We start from the raw sequence: 18,696 nt of genomic DNA on the forward strand, positions 1-18,696 counted from the left end.
GAGTATGCAAATATCACAAGTGCACCTGAACACTGATGCTAAATTTGCCATGCTTCAGAAGTCCATAGAAAATCCCTTCTTTCTCCATCATTCACAATTCCTCCAAGATCCAAGTCAACTGAATCCTTCAAGTGACTAGAAGTGCTAGAAGAAGCATAGAAGCATGTAGAAAATATATGAGCATATGAACTTCTCCAATGCATGTAAGCTTTGAAGCTTCCATTTTAAGCTTGTAGCTTGTAGCTTCCATTCAGCTTGTCCCAAACACACTAGGAGAGCCTCTATTTAAAGACCTCTAAGATGCATCTAGAGTGTCTCTAGAAACAACTAGAAGATAAGCATGACAACCAAGCATGGGTCTTCTCCAACCTTCTAGATAAGTCTTAAGGTTGTAGACACCATGTGCTCAAATAAAATGCTAACTTCTAAGTGTAGACAACTTGTGCATTCTTAGAGTACAAACTCCTGTGTTGTCTACATGACAACTCTCGAGAATTCACAAACTCCTATGTGAAAAATATTAAAATAATGCACAATCATTAATATAATATTTACTTTACTCTTTCTAATTTAATTAATTTATTTATTAAATCTCATGCACTAACTTTAATAATTCCACTTTTCAATCTTAATATATTTATATTTTAGTCACATGAAATCTAAAATCTTTTAATAATTTAAAATATATTTTCCACTTTTAAATTTCATTTTCAAAACTTAATTTGCTAAAATATTTATTAGCTTTAATAATAACATTATTTAGCGATTTATTTAAAAATGAACTCCAAATATATTATTATTAAAATAAATATAGTCACATTCCAAATTTAAACTTTAAACTTTTTATTTTCAAATTTAATTATTTTATTTAATTAATTTTCCAATCAATTAAATAAAATAAATATTAAAATACCATATTAATTTTCCATTTAATTAAACCATTAATTAAATATTTTAATTAGGCTTAATAATAGAAAATAAATCAAAGACTCATAAGGTAAAAATATGAAAACCCATCATAGCCAAAATACATACAAAATCAAACCAAGAGTTAATATCACAAATTACGTTATCCAACGTATTCGGAGGGTACTCAACTCAGATACTTGTCCTAATTTTTCAATTAGAACAAATGACTTAAAAGGTTGGAATTTGGACTTGAGAATTTATCTCCCCTCTCTTATCATTGAGATAATGTGATAGGGTACGCTCATCCTGGCAATTTAGGAAAGTCGATACCCAGTACCTACAACTTGCATAAAAATCATGCATGTACAAACACAATATATACTAAACTAAATAGGCAATGGCAGGAAGTGGTGCATCGTGTAGATCCTGACTAGCAGGTGACTACGACTCCCTTCCTTAACCACATCAGACACGCCATACAAAAGCAAACATGCAAAGCAAACACACACACCATACACATGCAAGTATGAGGTAAGTATCCATAAGAAAACACATATGATAATAAATCATCTTACTAATCATCATTAATAACTGCAAACACTAAAAATAATTATCATACATACATTAAATGTAGAGTCTAAGTAATCTCATCACATAATAAACTGAATCCATAGCACAATATCTAATAATCTCAAAAGAATGTTGCTAACCAACAACATAAAACTAGCTCTAAAAGAGTTCAGCAATGATAACAAAATGCGAACTAGGGGCAGGCACTACACCTATGGTGACTAGAGTGAAATTATCAAAGGAAGATAGTAATCATGAGGTTGATAAAACACAATGCACATCTATGATTGGGAAGCTACATTATGTTGTACATTATAGGCCAGATATTTCCCTAGCTATTGGAATTATTATAAGGTTTTCATCTAATCCAAGGGAAACACATTTGACTTCTATGAAAAGGATATTCAGATATCTCAAAGGAATTGAAGATTATGGCCTATGTTATAAACAAGAAGTTAACTTTAATCTTAAAGTCTACATTGATGTTGATTAGGTTGTAAATATTGATGACAAAAAAAAAAAGTAGTGGGTCATTCTTCTTAAGAGAAAGGTTGATTACATGGATAAGAAAGAACGAAAGTTGTATTTCACAATCTACTACTAAAGCTGAATATGTTGTTGTTGCAATCAATTGTTCAAATATTACATGGATCAAATAATTGTTGGGAAGAATGAAAGATAAAGTAACTGAACCTGTCACTATTTACTATAATAACACAAGTGCTATAAATATTTCAAAAAACCCAATGATGCATGCAAAGACAAAGAAAATATGAATCAAGTAGTAAGAAAATAAATTAAGGCTTGAGTATGTAAAATATAAGGAAGAAATTGTTGATATACTTACGAAGTCATTCTTGAGGATGCTTTTGAGTATCTAATAGGTAAACTTGGGGTCTTTCCCCTATCCAAAATTCCCTAGGTGAAGATGCATGTTGCACCAATTCATGGATGGATTGTAATATCTTTTGGAGTTGATGCATAAGTGTTCACAGTTTAGGAACATTTCTAAAGTTGTGACGTTAAATGTGATGAAAGTGATGTAATTTGTATATGCAAGCTACAAGGGTAACTATAATATTAGGTTTCATAATGAAATTTATAATGACCTTTGAAATTGTTGTCAAAGGTGGATAAGATACTTAATCGGAGAATACACTAAAAATAGGGGAGAATATATAGAAGGAATAGAAGTAAGAAATAGGAGAATATGCAAGAGATGAAGATGATAGGAAACTTAACCTAAAACAAGAGATCGCAATCAAAGGGGGAGTAATGTTGAAGATGTTGAATATTCTTGCTATTAAAGATATAGATTGAGTACATATAAACTAAAAAGTTGTATTGTTGTCAATGCATACATTTGATTCTCCTATGTAATGTAAAATCATATATTATGTGTTGCCATACATGCTAAAGAGGGAGATTGTTAGTCCCAACTGATATTTTAGTTGATAGTAGGAGATTGTTAGTTGATAAGTTCTGTGAATGTATGTAAAGGAGTCATATCAATTGTGATATTGTCAATGATGTAAAGTCTTAGTTGGATATATATTATGCTAACTCAGGAAAGTACCATATCATTTAGATTGATGAAGATGAATTGATTAATGAAGAGGATTTGAAGAATGTATGATGAAGTCAGAGCTAATAGGTAAGGTATTCAATGGGTACTTGAGTTAACTAGACATGATTATGTAATATTGATTTGAATCTTTTATAATGATGTATTGTTATAATGAATTGAAGATCACAAGCTTAACTAAGTCACAAGTTTAATGAAGGGAGATTGTATTCACTGAGTGACTACAATTTTTCCCAAGTGATTGTAAAAGAAGAACATAGTGTTACTCAAGAAAGTATGTATTAACTAAGTTATATGTTACCTGAGTAAATGTAATGTTTACAAAGTGACAACTGGGTGAATTTTTTTGTTAAATTGGAATATGAGGCTGATTTTTTGTGGAAATATGGAAAAATCAAGATTTAAAACAAGAGTCAAAGTTTTTTGCAAGATCTACAACTGAGAAAATTCAAGAAGGATCTAATGAAGGAAATTCAATGAAGATAATGATAGACACAAATCTTTATGTAAGGTTATATTTTCTATGTTTCTAAATTCATTGTATAAAGGAATTCCGTTGTAAAACTAAGATTGATGATTTTGACTAAGATGCAAAAGATAGAAGGATATGGAAGCATTACAAAAGCTATTAATGAGGAATGCGACATCGTTAGGTTGTTGGTTCAAAGATGATGTTTTTGGCTGATGTTATTGAATTTTCTACTGATTATGTTGTCAAGAGGAGATTCAAGTGCACTATTGAGCTATCGTTATGCACAATACTAAATAGTAGGAATTCTTGCTATATTGCATAAAAATGTAACCAAGGAATAAAAGCTAAGCAACTAACATTGATTCCTACATGATTATGCAAACCTCAAAATAATGCAAGATAAACATGTAAAAAGCATAACATGAACATAAAATAACTTAATATACTCAACATAACACATATGAAAACCTCATGAAATCATCAAGTGTGGATGATTTCATTGTTGTGGGATGTGGTTGCTCACAAATCTAGCAGCATAACAATGAGGTAGATGGTGCTTGTGGAAATGAGGAGATGGCTCTCCTTTTATAGGAAATGAGATGCAACAGGCCATTGAGATTGAATGCAAGATGGAGGGCTAAGATCTCTTAGGATTGATGAGGTGTCAATGAGGTGGAGGCCAAGTAGACTCCACATGGATTAGGGTTTTTGACCATTCAAAGGTGTGAAAATGCTCACACATGTGTGAGAAACCTTTGATGGTGACATGATCAATGAGGTGTGAGAAGCATGGCTTCTCACACATGTGTGAGACACCTTGATTCTCATGCAAGAGGACAAGTGTGCAAGAGGTGTGAGAAGGCATGGCTTCTCACACATGTGTGAGACACCTTGACTCTCATGCAAGAGGAAAAGTGTGCAAGAGACATGCAAGACATGAGGGATCAAGAAAGTCTGAACATCTCTCACACATGTGTGAGAACACACTTAGGATTAAAAGGAGATTAGCTAGGTGATTATGCAAAGCAAGCATGATTAGGAAGTGGGTTGGTTTAGGAAGGTGGGTTAAGTTAGAGTAGTGAGGTTGGGTGAGGGTTAAGGGTAGGATCCATGTGCTCAAATAGGATTAAATTCAATATTTAATTCCTAGTGGGATTAAGAAAGGGATTAATTAAGTAAACACAATACTTAATTAAAGGAATGGGTTAGGATGCAAGTGGGAAGGCTAGGATTTAAATAAACCTTAGTTTATTTAAATCAAGGAAAGGAAAATATAATTAAATACATGTAAAATTTATTTAATTAAGGTAGAGGAAATAAATAAATAATGAATATTTATTTAATTGGCTAGGAACGAGTTTTGGACAAATTTAGGTGTCTACACTTGCAAACTCCTCTCTTGAAAAGTTGGTTTTGTGAAACAACTCCAAGGTTCCAAGTTGATCTTGCAACTTACTAGACTCCATTCAGTTGAAGATAAATTTAATTGTTTACAAGGACGCCATTTCTGGTTCGTTCTAATTTTTGGATGAGATGAAGAATCCACACATTGCTTCAACATAAAACATGCAAAAGAACTATGCTTTTGTATTTTTATGCTTTTTATGAATACAATATAATAATGAAACTAAACAAATTCCTATTCTAATAGAGGGGTTAGCAAAGAAAATAACAAAACTTTAAAGAAAATAACATGAAATTGAAATCCTAATGGACATAAGCTATGGAAAATGACATGTCTGCAAGTTAAGCTTTAAAAGAAATTAGTAGATAACCAATGAAAGAAGGAGCAACACTTCCTTGATTCCACTGATGCAATTTTAGGTGAGAAACTTGCTGAGCATATGATGTTTCACCCTTCATCAAATTGCAAGGCCACAAAAAGTGCACTCATTCAAGACGAGAAGTTATGCAGGTACAACTCGATGATTTCTTCTCAAGCTAGTTACGTCAACAGAATTTGTCAAAACCATAATAAACACCAGAACTAATGAATTGCACAACAAAAAAAAAACCAATAAACCTTTGGATCAATCATAATCCCATGAACATAAATTCACAAAACAATGACAGATTTAGGCAAGAATTACTACACTCCAAATGCAAACACCAAAAGAATAATTTTATTGCAAAACAATGGTAGACCCAATTACATATTACAATGGAGTATTTATAAGAAATCATCTGCTCAACTTGTGTTGAGAGTGAGAGATATCTTCATGCAATAAAATACTTTTAATTAATAAAAAAAACTAATTATATACAAACTAATAATCTAACTGGAGCTAAGCAGGACTCCATTCATTTTTTATTCATTACTTGGATGCATGAGCCTTTACATGTTAGAAAAAAAGAATTTATGAGAGAAGAGAGAATGAGAAAGCTTTGAGTCAAAGTGGAAGTGTCTAGAAGTGCCAAAATTGCAAGCCAATCCTTCACTGGTTGTTTGTCAGAGTCAAATTGCCGTCAGAATGCATTTCTGATGCATGGAGAACTCTATTTTTGGAGTTGGCAGTTAATTGCTAGCGCACCTCTAGAAAAGAAGGCCTATGAACTTGCACACCTACAAACCTATAGACTTGCAGACCTATGTACCTCAAAATGGTCCAAAATCTCAAAATTTTGCTAAGTGTCAAAATTTAAATTCTAGCATCTAGGTTTTGTTCCCCTTCATCCCAAAGCTATATCTAGATGTTTGCCCCTAAATTTCTCTATAATCTTAGTAATCTTTGCCACATATGGTAAATATAGAGCCTCATATTTATCTTTGACCTTCTATCTATAACTATCTACCTCAATTTGAGTGTTAGACAAATCCTCGAGTTTGGTATCAAATTCTAACAAGGCTTCTTTTGTTTTGAAATCTTGCCAAATATCTTCATCATTAGTAGCTTCCTCAAAAATCTTCTTAAAAATCTCTACTACTACCTCTATAGTCAACAACTTCTTTCGCTCCTTATCTTCAAAAATTTCTAAGCTTGTATCACTGTAATGCTTCTCTACTTTCAAAATTCACTCTCAGGCTTGGTCCTTGAGCCTATGGATCTCCTCATGTAATGTTTCCATTACTTTATTACTATTAGCAATCTTTTCTATCCAATCATCAATCAAATATAAATCCTCTATTGTATATATATATATACCAAAATTATGTACCTTTACCCCTTTATTTCCTACAAAATTTATAAGTCCTTACTCTAGGCCCTTACCTCATCCATAATGCTAAAGTCTTGCTTCAAAATCACTACTATTTTATTCACATTCTCTTGCATAGTATGCAATGACTTTAGGTTCTCCTAGATTATCCAAATTCCCTTATCATCAAAGCTTTCTCACCACTATTGACAAGCTTTCAAAAATGAATTTTCATGTACAGCTTCTCCTTCTTTGAGTATCGTGTTCAATGTATCCTTGGGTTGCTTAGGATCTAGAGGACCAACCACTTCGGCTAAATATCCCCTTAGGATCTCATTCTACTTTCAAAGTGTTCAGAGTTTGACCTCTTCCTATTCCATGCTCTTGAAGACTTCCTTAATCCCCATGGTTACCATCAAGCTTGTTGTATCTCGTGTGGGCCTCCCAAGCATGACCTCTTTAATTTGATAGTCTTTGGGACCAAAGCTTTCTACATCTGTATCTTTAGGAGGGATAGTCACTTGGGCAAACAAATCCTAGTCTCGTGTATTGTTGACAAATGCTAATGGTCTTTCCTCATGTAATAGAGACTTAGGTTTGTTCAAAATCTCCACCAGCTCAAAAATGTCTTCCTCCTTAGCATGGAATTGAGGCTTCATGCTTCTCATTATTTCCTTCTAGAGCCATCTTGGGATGCGCTTAGCTAAAGACCTACCTCTCAAGGATGAAGTCCAGTATGTTCTACTACCTCCTTTCCCTTATCACTCCTCCTTAGAGTACTTTCCCTTTGCAAGGGCTCTTCTTCTGTACTCTCTATCTAAATGGACCCTGTAGCTTGCACCTCAGTGTCTTGGGAAGGTGATCATGAATATTCTACCATTTGTAATTCCTTCAACACTTCATTAGTTGCCATTTATTTTGGTTCCTCTTCTTATGAAGGTTCCTTCTAAACCTATTTCTCTTTTGAAATTTTTTTGTAGAGGAGTAACCAAGCCTTTATGTACCATCGTGACTTGTGGTGGAGATGGGGGAGTAAGATTGGGACCCTGTGAATCTAGTGGCATCTGCATCCAGTCTTCTTGTTGGGGTTCACCTATAGGGTATCCCTGATTTTGTCCCCAATCAACCTTGTCCTCATGGGCACAAAATTAAAATCTAACATTTTGAAAATGTCATAGCCTTCTTCACTCTACTCATCCACCCATTGTTGTACTTCATCTTCTAAAGTAGGGACTTCTAAGGGTTCATTTTGGGTGGATGGCGATGTTATTGTGGAATTTCTTCTTCTTTGTTATTTCATATCTCTAGCTAGCTTGGTTCTTCCTTGCAAAGACACCCATTCCTCTTCATATTCCTCTTCTTAATCTTCTTCTCCTTCTAGAATGGTTTTATGGATAGATGGGAAAGGCACCATTCTTTTAGTCACCCTTTTCCTCTTCTTTATTCAGATCTTAGTCCTTTTCTATTTTGTAGAGGTAGAAGAGGATGCTGGCTCTTCTTGTGGAAGAGGAATGGAAACCTTCTAAATCTCCCCCTCTTCTAACTGGCTAGGAAAAAAGGGAGGCAATTGAGGGTCATCCTAGAGTTGGGCAGCTCCAGTATCCTTAGACCTTGTACACTTTCTTCCTACTATTGGGGAGGTGCTTGCACTTCATCTTCTTTTGTTTCAACCCTTCAAGGAGAGCTCCTTTTTCTCTTTTTCTTTCCTTTCCTCTTTGGAGGGTGATAGTATCCAACTAGGTGGTCAAGTTGTTATACTACTTCTAGCTTGATGGGAGATTGGGCCGCAAAGGTAGGAATTGTAACTTTCTTTCCTCTACCTTTCTCTAGGCAGGCTTGTGTGTAAAATATCACAGTATCAGGTATTGGATCAAGTTGAAAAGGTTTCTTGATCCAATCCTTTATCATTCTGATTGCATGCCTTGCCCAATGATCTATATCATCACCCTCCTCCCTATCAACCTCGACATTCATGATGGGTCTCTCTATAATTTTGTTCGAGTTGAATAGGAGTTCCAACAACTCCCTAGAATATTGATGCCTTATTTCCTCTAGAATACTTATTTTGAGAGCCTTCTCCACCAAATATAAAGTCATACTACAATAGTCCCTCATACGGACATCATAGTCATTTGTTGTGTTCATCCAGTGGTCTTCAACAGTCTCCTCAGGATGGAATTCTCTGCCAGTGAGACTCTCCACTTTGCCAATGTGATCAACATAGGGCTAGGGAGAGCTATATTCCTTAAGGGGATAATGTTCCCACTCCCACTCAAAAGATAGAATATCTTGCTTCTACTTTACCTGGTATGGTCCTATGACCAAGGGCCATGTCCAACATGGTCTTCATTGCTTCCTTACCCTATCATATGTAGATTCAATCTGTCATGCAATCTCCAGCAAAACCAATTTATCACTTGGATATCTAGGGAGCTTCTTATGGTTGATAGAGGCACTAGCTACCCGTAGATACTTGAATGTCTTAAACTTGATGTAGTAGGCCGTGAGAGCTATTATCTATGCTATTGCTTCATCAGATAACCTCTTTGCATAGTCTCCCTCTATGAATTAGATGATTGCAAATATGAATGCATCATTCACGATTCTATATTCCTTTCTCTATATTGAGAGATTCTTCCTCACAAGTTGAGGGTAAACAATATAATGCCAAACATTGGGATCTTGCATATTGCCTCTCTTGTACAATCTAGGATAATTTGTGGCCCTAGCCACTAGAAAATATACCATGTAGGAAGTCATATAAAACTTCCTCTTATTCTTGATAGGCGCTAATTTCTTGCACAAGTTCTCACTCAAGGTTGTGGCCTAGTCAAGTGGCATTTTTGTTGTCTTCATTGTCTCAATGAAATTGACCATGAAAACATTGAGATGCCCTGTTGCTGGTAGACCATGACTCTACTTAGAAGAATGATAGAGTAGCCAATATCCTCCTTCATGTATCCTCTTGTCATGTCCACTTTTCCTATTATCCTCCTTAGAGAGTCTTCTAAATGAGGTAAGATGATTGAATGGTTTTTGTTGCTTCTTTCAGGTGCTCCCTATACCACCTTTTCATTTTCTCATAAGAGAGTCTTATGAACTGATCAACCCTTAGGAGATGAAAGACCCTTTCAATATTGTCGGTTGTAGGTCCAGTATAACTTCTCCTATCACACTCTTCACCACCCTTTCCTCCGAAACAAAGTGTTGTGCTAGTGTCATGATTAATTCTACTAATTGTACTAACATTGGGTGTGAAGCTGCACTCACAAACTCTGATCGGATCAATGTAGATACCAAAGCTAATCTCTTTATAGGCCTATTGTAGATTCTAAGAAATTCTTTCAAGTTTGTGTGTCCCAAATTAGTGTCTTTTATCTCTATGAAGTCATCCTAGAATCTTGATTTGGATAAGACCCCTTGGAAATTGAAGACCACGGCCTTAGGTGCCATTTTCTCACCAGAAGAGGATGCCATGATATTTGCACAAGAAATCATCCATCAGTTTAGAAAAATTAAAAGAACATGAGAAGACACTATTTAGTAGAACTAAAAAAATTAAATGCATGAAAACACCTATCCTATTCCCTTTTAAAATTAAAAATTAAAAAAATATAACATGCACACTTGCGCACTAGATTGAGTGCACAAGTGCCCACCTCATTTTGGTGTGTTTGTAATGTGTTTTAAGGGTTTTCACATTAAGGGGTGAGCATATGAGTTTTTAAGGATTTGATTTTTAGTTAGGGTTTATGGGGGGTGGTGTGTAGTGTAGCTATACAACGCGGGTGGTGCACAAGGTGCGCAGTGTGATGTGCATGACATGATGTGCACATAGTCCAGCTAAGTACACATAGAGTAGGGTGGGCACGGCTCGAGGTAGCAAGTCATGGTGCACATGACATGGGGTTCTATTGCATATATAGATGTGTAACATGGGTGGTGCAATGATGACGTAAGGTGTGTGGCACGTAGGTGTGTGGCACATAGGTGTGTAGTGCATGTGGTGACATGAGGTTAATGGGTCGTGACGAGGTGGCACAGTGCAGTGCAGTTAAGTACATAGTGAGGGTAGAATAGTATGATGAAGTACATGTGATGTGGATGTGGTGCATGTGATATGATGCATGCATAGTGTGAGGTGCATGACATGTGGGTGTGTAGTACACATGGCAGCATGAGGGGTGTGGATCGTAGTGAGGTGGTGTAGCACAGTGTAGTGAAATGCATGGTGAAGGTGGCACAGTGCGATGAAGTGCATACAGTGTGGATGTGGTGCACGTGGAGGTGAGTTTATTAAAAATGGAAAGTGTGTGCAACTATGCATCAAATTTGGTGCGCACCATGGAAGTGGTGAGAAGATGCACCTAATGTAGTATAGATGCACGATGTTTCAAAGGTGAAATCCGAAGCTCTAGAGGGTAGATGACTTCAAAGAAACTCACAAGTGTTTGAAAATGCACAAAAGACCAGTGGAAAAAGAAGGGTGGGTTGGGGCTTTATAGCCACACCCACCCTTGGGGTGCAACAATGCGCACTTGTGGAGTTGTGCACCAAGGGTGGTGTGTCCCCATTCACCATGTAGAGTGTGTGGGTGTACAAATTTTATTTAATTAATTTTCCAATTTAAAATTTTTTTCAATTTTATGATTTTTTGGTTTTTTTGATTTTTCAACTTTTTATGACCTTTTTAAAATTTTTTTTGCTTCTTACTTTTCTAACTCTTCAATGTTGGGACACAGACTTAGGGTGTTAGAATTGGCTTGAATCTTTCAAAGTAGGGGGATCCCCATTTCCTAATTGAAATGGGGTGTCCATTGTGGAATCAAAACAAATAGCCCCATTAGAAAAAATCCTTTAAACATCTGTTGAAAACTAATTGAACTGTGAACACCTCGAGCGTAATTTGAATGACTTCATAGTCAAAACTTTAGAATCCAAAACCTTCAAGCTCAGTGTGTGATTTGTGTATTCATTCCCTTTGACATCTCAGGGTGTACTCTCTCAAAGTTTTCCAACAACATGGAAATAATCTTCCACCCTTCATGGCTCATCTATTTAGAATCTTCACGAAGGTTTTTTACCGATTGCTTGCTTGACCAGATGAGGTAATCAGTTTGAGGGCTCTTAGCAGGCTATCACTTTATTTTAATTTTCTGGAAAATTTTGAAGAATCACTCCTTGTAGCTCATAAAATCACTACTTGATGAAGCAATATTTTAGTTCAAGATACTTCATTTTGAAATTGTATCTTTCTACCATTTCAGATCTTTAGAATCCTTCACTCTTAACACCATCCTTTTCCTTTTTTTTTTCTTTATTCTATATCCTAACTATGCTTAGACTATGTAGCTAGACATTGGTGTTGTTTCTTGGATTCAATCTTTGGTGAATATCCCTTGTGTTCCTCTTTCAGAAATTTTAGAAACTCTCATGCCAAACAATGATCTTAGCAACCCTTCGAGGAGATCCCTTCTTTTTGAATCAGTTGGGGTTTAGATCATCCCTTGTTATTTTCAACCTTAATTTGACAAAGCCTAAGATGATTGATTCTTAAGTTTGCAAAGTGTTGAGAGCTCATTGATTTAGAACCTTGAATTTAAGATTGAAAGTCTCCCTATTTTTGCAAGCAACATCCATTACTCAGTTGGTATAAGAAACACAATCGTCCAAGTGCTTTGACAAAGAAATACCTCTTCCTGAAAGCGGAACCAATGAGTGGTTAGTGAAATATCTCAAGATAAAATCTTAAGTGCACCTTACCCTCTGGGTTTGACATGACTGTGAAAGTAAACACGCGACTGAAAACAAACAAACAACTGAAAGAAAAACACACTTGTAGAAAACAAACACACTTGCAGAAATAAAACCTAACTAATTGCACAAATATAATTTTTTATTTTTAAAATTTTTTTTAGGCTTCAAAATAAATTTTTAGAAATTTCCCATTTACTGGCTAGGGAATAAATTCCTTCTACAAGGAACTGAGCCTAAAAGTGTTTTCTTCGAGGATTTCTGCAATTTGATAAGGACCAGTTCACAAGCACTAAAACTTGGTATGGCTACCTAGTTTTTCTTTTACCTTATCCCAAAGTAAAACAAGGTTAGAAATCCTGAAGGATTTTATCGTGGCTCTCTTATTGAACCATCTCTTCATGAAAACTTGATGTTTAGCCATATGCTCCAATGCAATTATCTATTTCTCATGCATCTTTAGAAGATTCATCAATCTGATTTGTACTTTGTCAGCATCTTCAACGTATCCACTCATGAACTTCAAAATAGGAATTTTGAGGTTGAGCAAAAATACTGGTTCTTGTCCATAGACAAGCAAATATGGAGAAGTCCCCAAAGAATTTTTTACCCTCACTTGGTCTGTCCATAAGGCATATTTAAGCTATGCATGCCAATCTCTAGGGTTCTCCTTCAACAATTGCCTTATTACTATAATAAAATTCTTATTTGTGGACTCTGCTACCCCATTTCCTTGTAGGTAGTAATTTGAAGAGAACTTGATAATAACTTTATTCTTAAATGCCCACTGAGTCAAAAATATTTATGCAAAAGAAGATCTGTTATTGCACACAAGGGCGAATGCCATTCCAAATCTAGTAACAATGTGTTCCTCCAAGAAGTCTATCACCACCTTGGCGATGCAATTTCTATAAGTTTATACTTTTTTCCATCTTGTACAATAGTTAGTGGCTCTAAGAATGTAGGTATGTCTAGTTGATGACGTTGGGTTGACTGGACCAATCAAATCTAGCCCCACTTTGTGAAAGGGTGTACTTCATATATGGGTTGTAGTGGCATCGTTAGGTGTCTTTCTTAGCACTTTTTTGATAGACATGACAAGAGCTCACATGCTCAAAAGTATCCCTAAATAAAATGGGCCAAAAATAACCCAACCTTAAAATCATATAAGCTATTGCTACTGCCAAACCATGCCCTATACCATACTTGTTGTGAAATTATTCTAGGATTTCCTTCACTTCCTCACATCCTAGTCATTTTAACTAGATCCCTTCATAGTTCCTTTTTATAACTTGTTGTCTTGCAACATATAGGACTCACACTTCATTTTAAGTCCTCTATCTTATGAACTATTCATCCAACTGGGGCATCTATTCTATAGAAGATAGTAGACAATATCCTGGTACCATACATCTATTACCACACCTTGTCCAATGTCAACTTGAGATACTATCATTTTCTTTTGATCTTCATTATCTATTTCTTTCCCAAACTCAAATTTCCTTTCATTGCCAATCTGGTTATTAGCTATCATCCTTGAAAATCCTTGACTTCTGACTAATTTCATAGGTTGGATCTCAAGGTTGAACTCTTCAAGTATCACCATCCATTTACCTCACCTTTCACCAAGTTCATTTTGCATAAAAAATGTCTTTATTTTTGGGTTAGGTACAATAGCATACAACTTCTTAAAATGTAATGGAAAAATTTATTTACCATTTTAACTGAGGCAAAAGACTATTTGTCAAGGTTGGAATAATTCAACTCAGCATTCCTCAGTAGGAAACTCATAAAATAATAGGTCTTTTGTCTTCCTTTTTCTTCTTCTAGGTCAAGACCCCTGTGCACGAATGCTCTAAAGTAAAGGAATATATTTTAAAGGGAAGGTTGTAATCTGGACTTGCAATTACTAGGGTGGTGGAAATGACTACCTTAATATCCTCAAATGATTTCTTTACCTCTAGAGCCCATTCTATTTTAGATCCCTTCTTAAGTAAATTATTGAGAGGACACACAATCTCTACAAATCCACTTATGAATTTATGAACAAAATTTATATTTCCAAAGAAATACTTGAGTTCCTTCTGATTGTTTGGGGGTTATAACTTTAAAATGGCTTCAACTCTATCAGGATCTATGGAGATGCCAACTTTGGAAATGATATGACATAGGAGCTTTCCTTTAGTGACCCCAAATGAACACTTCTTGGGATTGAGAGATATGTCATATTTGCAACACCTATTGAACACTTGTCTTAGGTCAGTAATGTGAGTAGTTTGATCTTTTGAAAAGACAGTCAAGTCATCCATATAGATAACTATACATCTATTAATCAATCCTTTAAATGCTTCATCCATGGCTCACTAAAATGTAGCCTCCTTATTAATCAATCCAAATGGCATTCTCCTATAGGAAAAGGTTCCCTATTTGGTCATAAAGGTGGTCTTCGATCTATCTTCCTCTTCTACCATTACTTGATTGTAACCAAAATATTCATCCAAGAAAGACATCATTTTTGAACCATTCACAATTTGCAAGACTTCATCCATTGAGGGCAATGGGTAATTTTCCTTCTAAGATGCCAAGTTCAAATTGCAAAAATTGATGCAAAGTTGAATCTCTTTGGTTTTCTTTTGTATAGGAATTAAATTAGCCGCCCATGTAGAGTGATGTACAAGGAAAATAATTTTTGCATCCGATAATTGCTTGACTTCATTATCAAAGGCTCAAGGATGGGATTAACAGGTCTTTGCCTTTTTAAAAAAGGCTTAGCATCAGGTTTGAGGGGGATATCATGCGTAATGATCCGAGGATCATATGTCTTCAAATATTCATAGCTCTAGGTGATAACATCCTTATATTTTGTGAGTAATTTGAGCATGTCTTCCGTTTCTTGTAAACTACATGCTTTCCCAATCCTTACCATCTTAGGATCATCTTCTATTCCTAAATTGTATGAATTACATTTGTCAGTCTCCTTTTCTTTAGGAGTTCTTTTGTTGAGCGTTGATTCATCATGATCAAAGATATGTTCTAATTCAACCATTCCCTTCAGAATAGTATTGGTTTTCAAGTTCAAGATTCCATCTCCATCTTGAATTGCTATATCCTTTGGTTCGTCCTCTGGGGTGTCATCTATTTCTTGTCCCTTAAATTGGCCATTGCACATAATAAATTCTAGGATATGTTGATCATCCTAGAAAACTTAGAAGTTCATGAAATTGTTAGCAATAGATGGAGTAGAAACCAACTCAACTAAAAATTGTTTCAACTTTGTTCCTTCAACTGGCTACAATGCACTTGCTAAAATAGCAAGGGCATCTGCTACCATGTTTTTCCTTCTTGGAATAAAATTTATGTTCAAAGCTTGGAAGTCATATAACAGATCCCATACCCTTTTCCTATAACTAAACAATCTCTTATCATTGCAAGAATACAATGATTTCACTTGTTAGATAATCAATTGAGAATCTCCTTTGACAATGAGAGATGTAACTCCTTTCTTGAGTGCAAAGAGAAGTCCTTGAATCAATGCTTCATATTCTACCAGATTATTAGTGCATCTAAATTATAATCAATATGTTGCATAGAAAGATTTACCTTTTAGACCAACTAGTTCAAAACCTGCACTGGCTCTTGATTTGCACTTGGAACCATCGAAGCAAAGCATCCAAATTGAGCTTTCCTTGGGTATTCTAACCTTGTGCTTATTTGTTCTTAATTTCTCTTTTATTTGAGCTTTAAAGGATTTTTTCTTAGGAACCCATTGTAATTTTTTGGGAGGTGAACTTGGTGACTCTCCGTTGTGAATTCCTGATAGAGGAGGTGCATGCTTTTCTTATTTGTCTTGAATTTCCCCTATCAGTTGTTTAATTTATTCCACTTTAGGTAGAGGAAAAATGACCACTAAAGTCCATCCTTGGCCTTTTAAGTACCATCTTCTTCTTTGTACTTTGATCAATTTGGGTGGTCACCGTTTGAATAGGTATCACTATACGATGCATTCAAATCTTCAGTCTCCCCTTCAATTTCTTCAAAAACATTGGATGTGTTTGTAGGACTTTGGTTTTTTGTAGGTTCATTTTTTAGGTCATCAACTTTCTTTACTCCAACCATTTGCATTAATACCTTAGCAATTGATTCTTGACATGATGAACATTCGAACTCTGAATGACTAACTTTATGCAATTGACAAAATCCTAGAAGGAGGAGAATATTATGATCAACTTCCTCTCCTAGACATTGTAGATTAGCCATCATATGGTCTATGAATTGTGTCACCACCTCATCTTTCAATGCTGAGATTATGGGGTCCATATCTTGATCATCTAGTTTTTTGGTCGACATTGTATCAAGAACCATGACCTTGTAGGAGCCTAAATCTATTTGTAAGAAGGCTACCTCATTAGGGGCATTATAATCTATGATCATATTTTTTTAACTTGGGCACCACATCTATCTTGATTTGATTGTTTAAACGTTTCAATGGTAACCAAAGTTGAGTGAAATTTGTGGAAAACCATCCCCTTAAACACTTTGTCCATTCTCTACTAAGGAGTAATCTGTATATCAATGATGTCTTGAATTCAGGACTGTATTCACACATCCTTTAGTACACCTATGACTTTCACCTCAATTTTGTCCAACTGTATCACTATTTGGTTGGTAGGTTGAGGGGAAACCCCTAACTTCTATGCTATGGATAATGACATAACATTTCACAAAGCTCCTAAATCAATAAGGAAATTGTGAAGATTCTTCCCATATATTCTAATGCTAAGAAAAAATGGAGGCATCTCTACCTTGTCCTTAAACATAATGGGTAATGCCTTTTTAGTGTTAACTTGTTGCGACACCATCTTTTAAGGGGTAGTATTGGCATTGTGGGAAGTCTTCGTATGGTCCAAGGTCTTCATGAGCACTTCGTTGTTGTGGATAGTTTTACAACATGTCAAACATAGACATATTGGCCTTCGTTCATTTCAAGTCCTCCCCTACACTATATCTTTTGGTAGACCAAGCAAGATTTTTCAATATTGTCAGTACATTCACTTGGTTTTGATTTTGTTGTCATCCAAGAAGTGTTTTAACCGGTGTTGGATTGTTTGTCACCATTGGATTAGGAGGATTTGGTTGTAGTGCTAGAGGAATTCCATCTATTAGAGGTTCCTTTCTACTTCTCAAGTTGTATGTATTTTGATTGTCACTATGAAAAGCAAAAATCTCTTCTCGCTGAAGGTCAGGTTCTTGGCTAAATGGAAATGAGAATTCTTCATCAATTAACTAATCTACCTATGGCTTTTGCATGGGGTCATAGGATTCCAATAGAATAGCATTAAATTGCACATGATGAGTATTATCATTTACTTGTGAGCCTTGATTCATTTCTTGATTGCAATTACAATATGAACCATCATTGTTAGGTACATTGTGACCATCACTAGTACATTTGAGGTCATTTTTTGATCATTATTGGTCAAAATTTTGACCCAATTTTTGATCAAATTTTGACCAAATTCAACCAACCCATTAGTCGTAATTTTTCTAGTCAAAATTGACTAAAATTTGGTTGGTCAAAATTTGGTTGAAATTTCAACCAATGGGTTGGTCAAAAATTGTGTGTTCCCATGGTGTAATTCTCACCCAGATGTTGGCCTAAATTTTGACCAACACCTGGAATTTTTTTACCATCATTGGTCAAAATTTTGACCAATGATGGTAAAAAATTTCTAGGTGTTGGTCAAAATTTAGACCAATAATGGTCAAAAACTTACAGGTGTTGGTCAAGATTTAGACCAACACCTATCAGTTTTTGACCATCATTGGTCAAAATTTTGACCAATGATGGTCCAAAACTGATAGGTGTTGGTCTAAATTTTGACAAACACCTGGGTGCAATTTTTTTTTGACTGGCATGAAATTTAAGCTTCTAGTACTGTATCCTATAGATGATAATGGCAAGTTTACTGAAGAAACTGGGTAGCTTGCTCGTTTGGATGTCTTGGGTGATGGAAATGTGGCAATTGTCAAGAGATTAGATGAACACTCATGTATATGGATATTTATGTTTGTATGCTTCTTCCATGATAAGACATGAGTGTTCATCTAAGATCTTGAAAATTGCCGCATTTCCATCACCCAAGACATCCAAACCAGCAAGCTACCCAGTTTCTTCAGTAAACTTGAAATTATCATCTATAGGATGTAGTACTAGAAGTTTAAATTTCATGCCAGTCAAAAAATCTTCTTGGCCATGGCTTGGGGTAGTATG

The sequence above is a fragment of the Cupressus sempervirens genome, chromosome 3 (genome assembly GCF_028749045.1).
Source record: "Cupressus sempervirens isolate cs-2001-9-10 chromosome 3, ASM2874904v1, whole genome shotgun sequence".
NCBI lineage: Eukaryota > Viridiplantae > Streptophyta > Pinopsida > Cupressales > Cupressaceae > Cupressus > Cupressus sempervirens.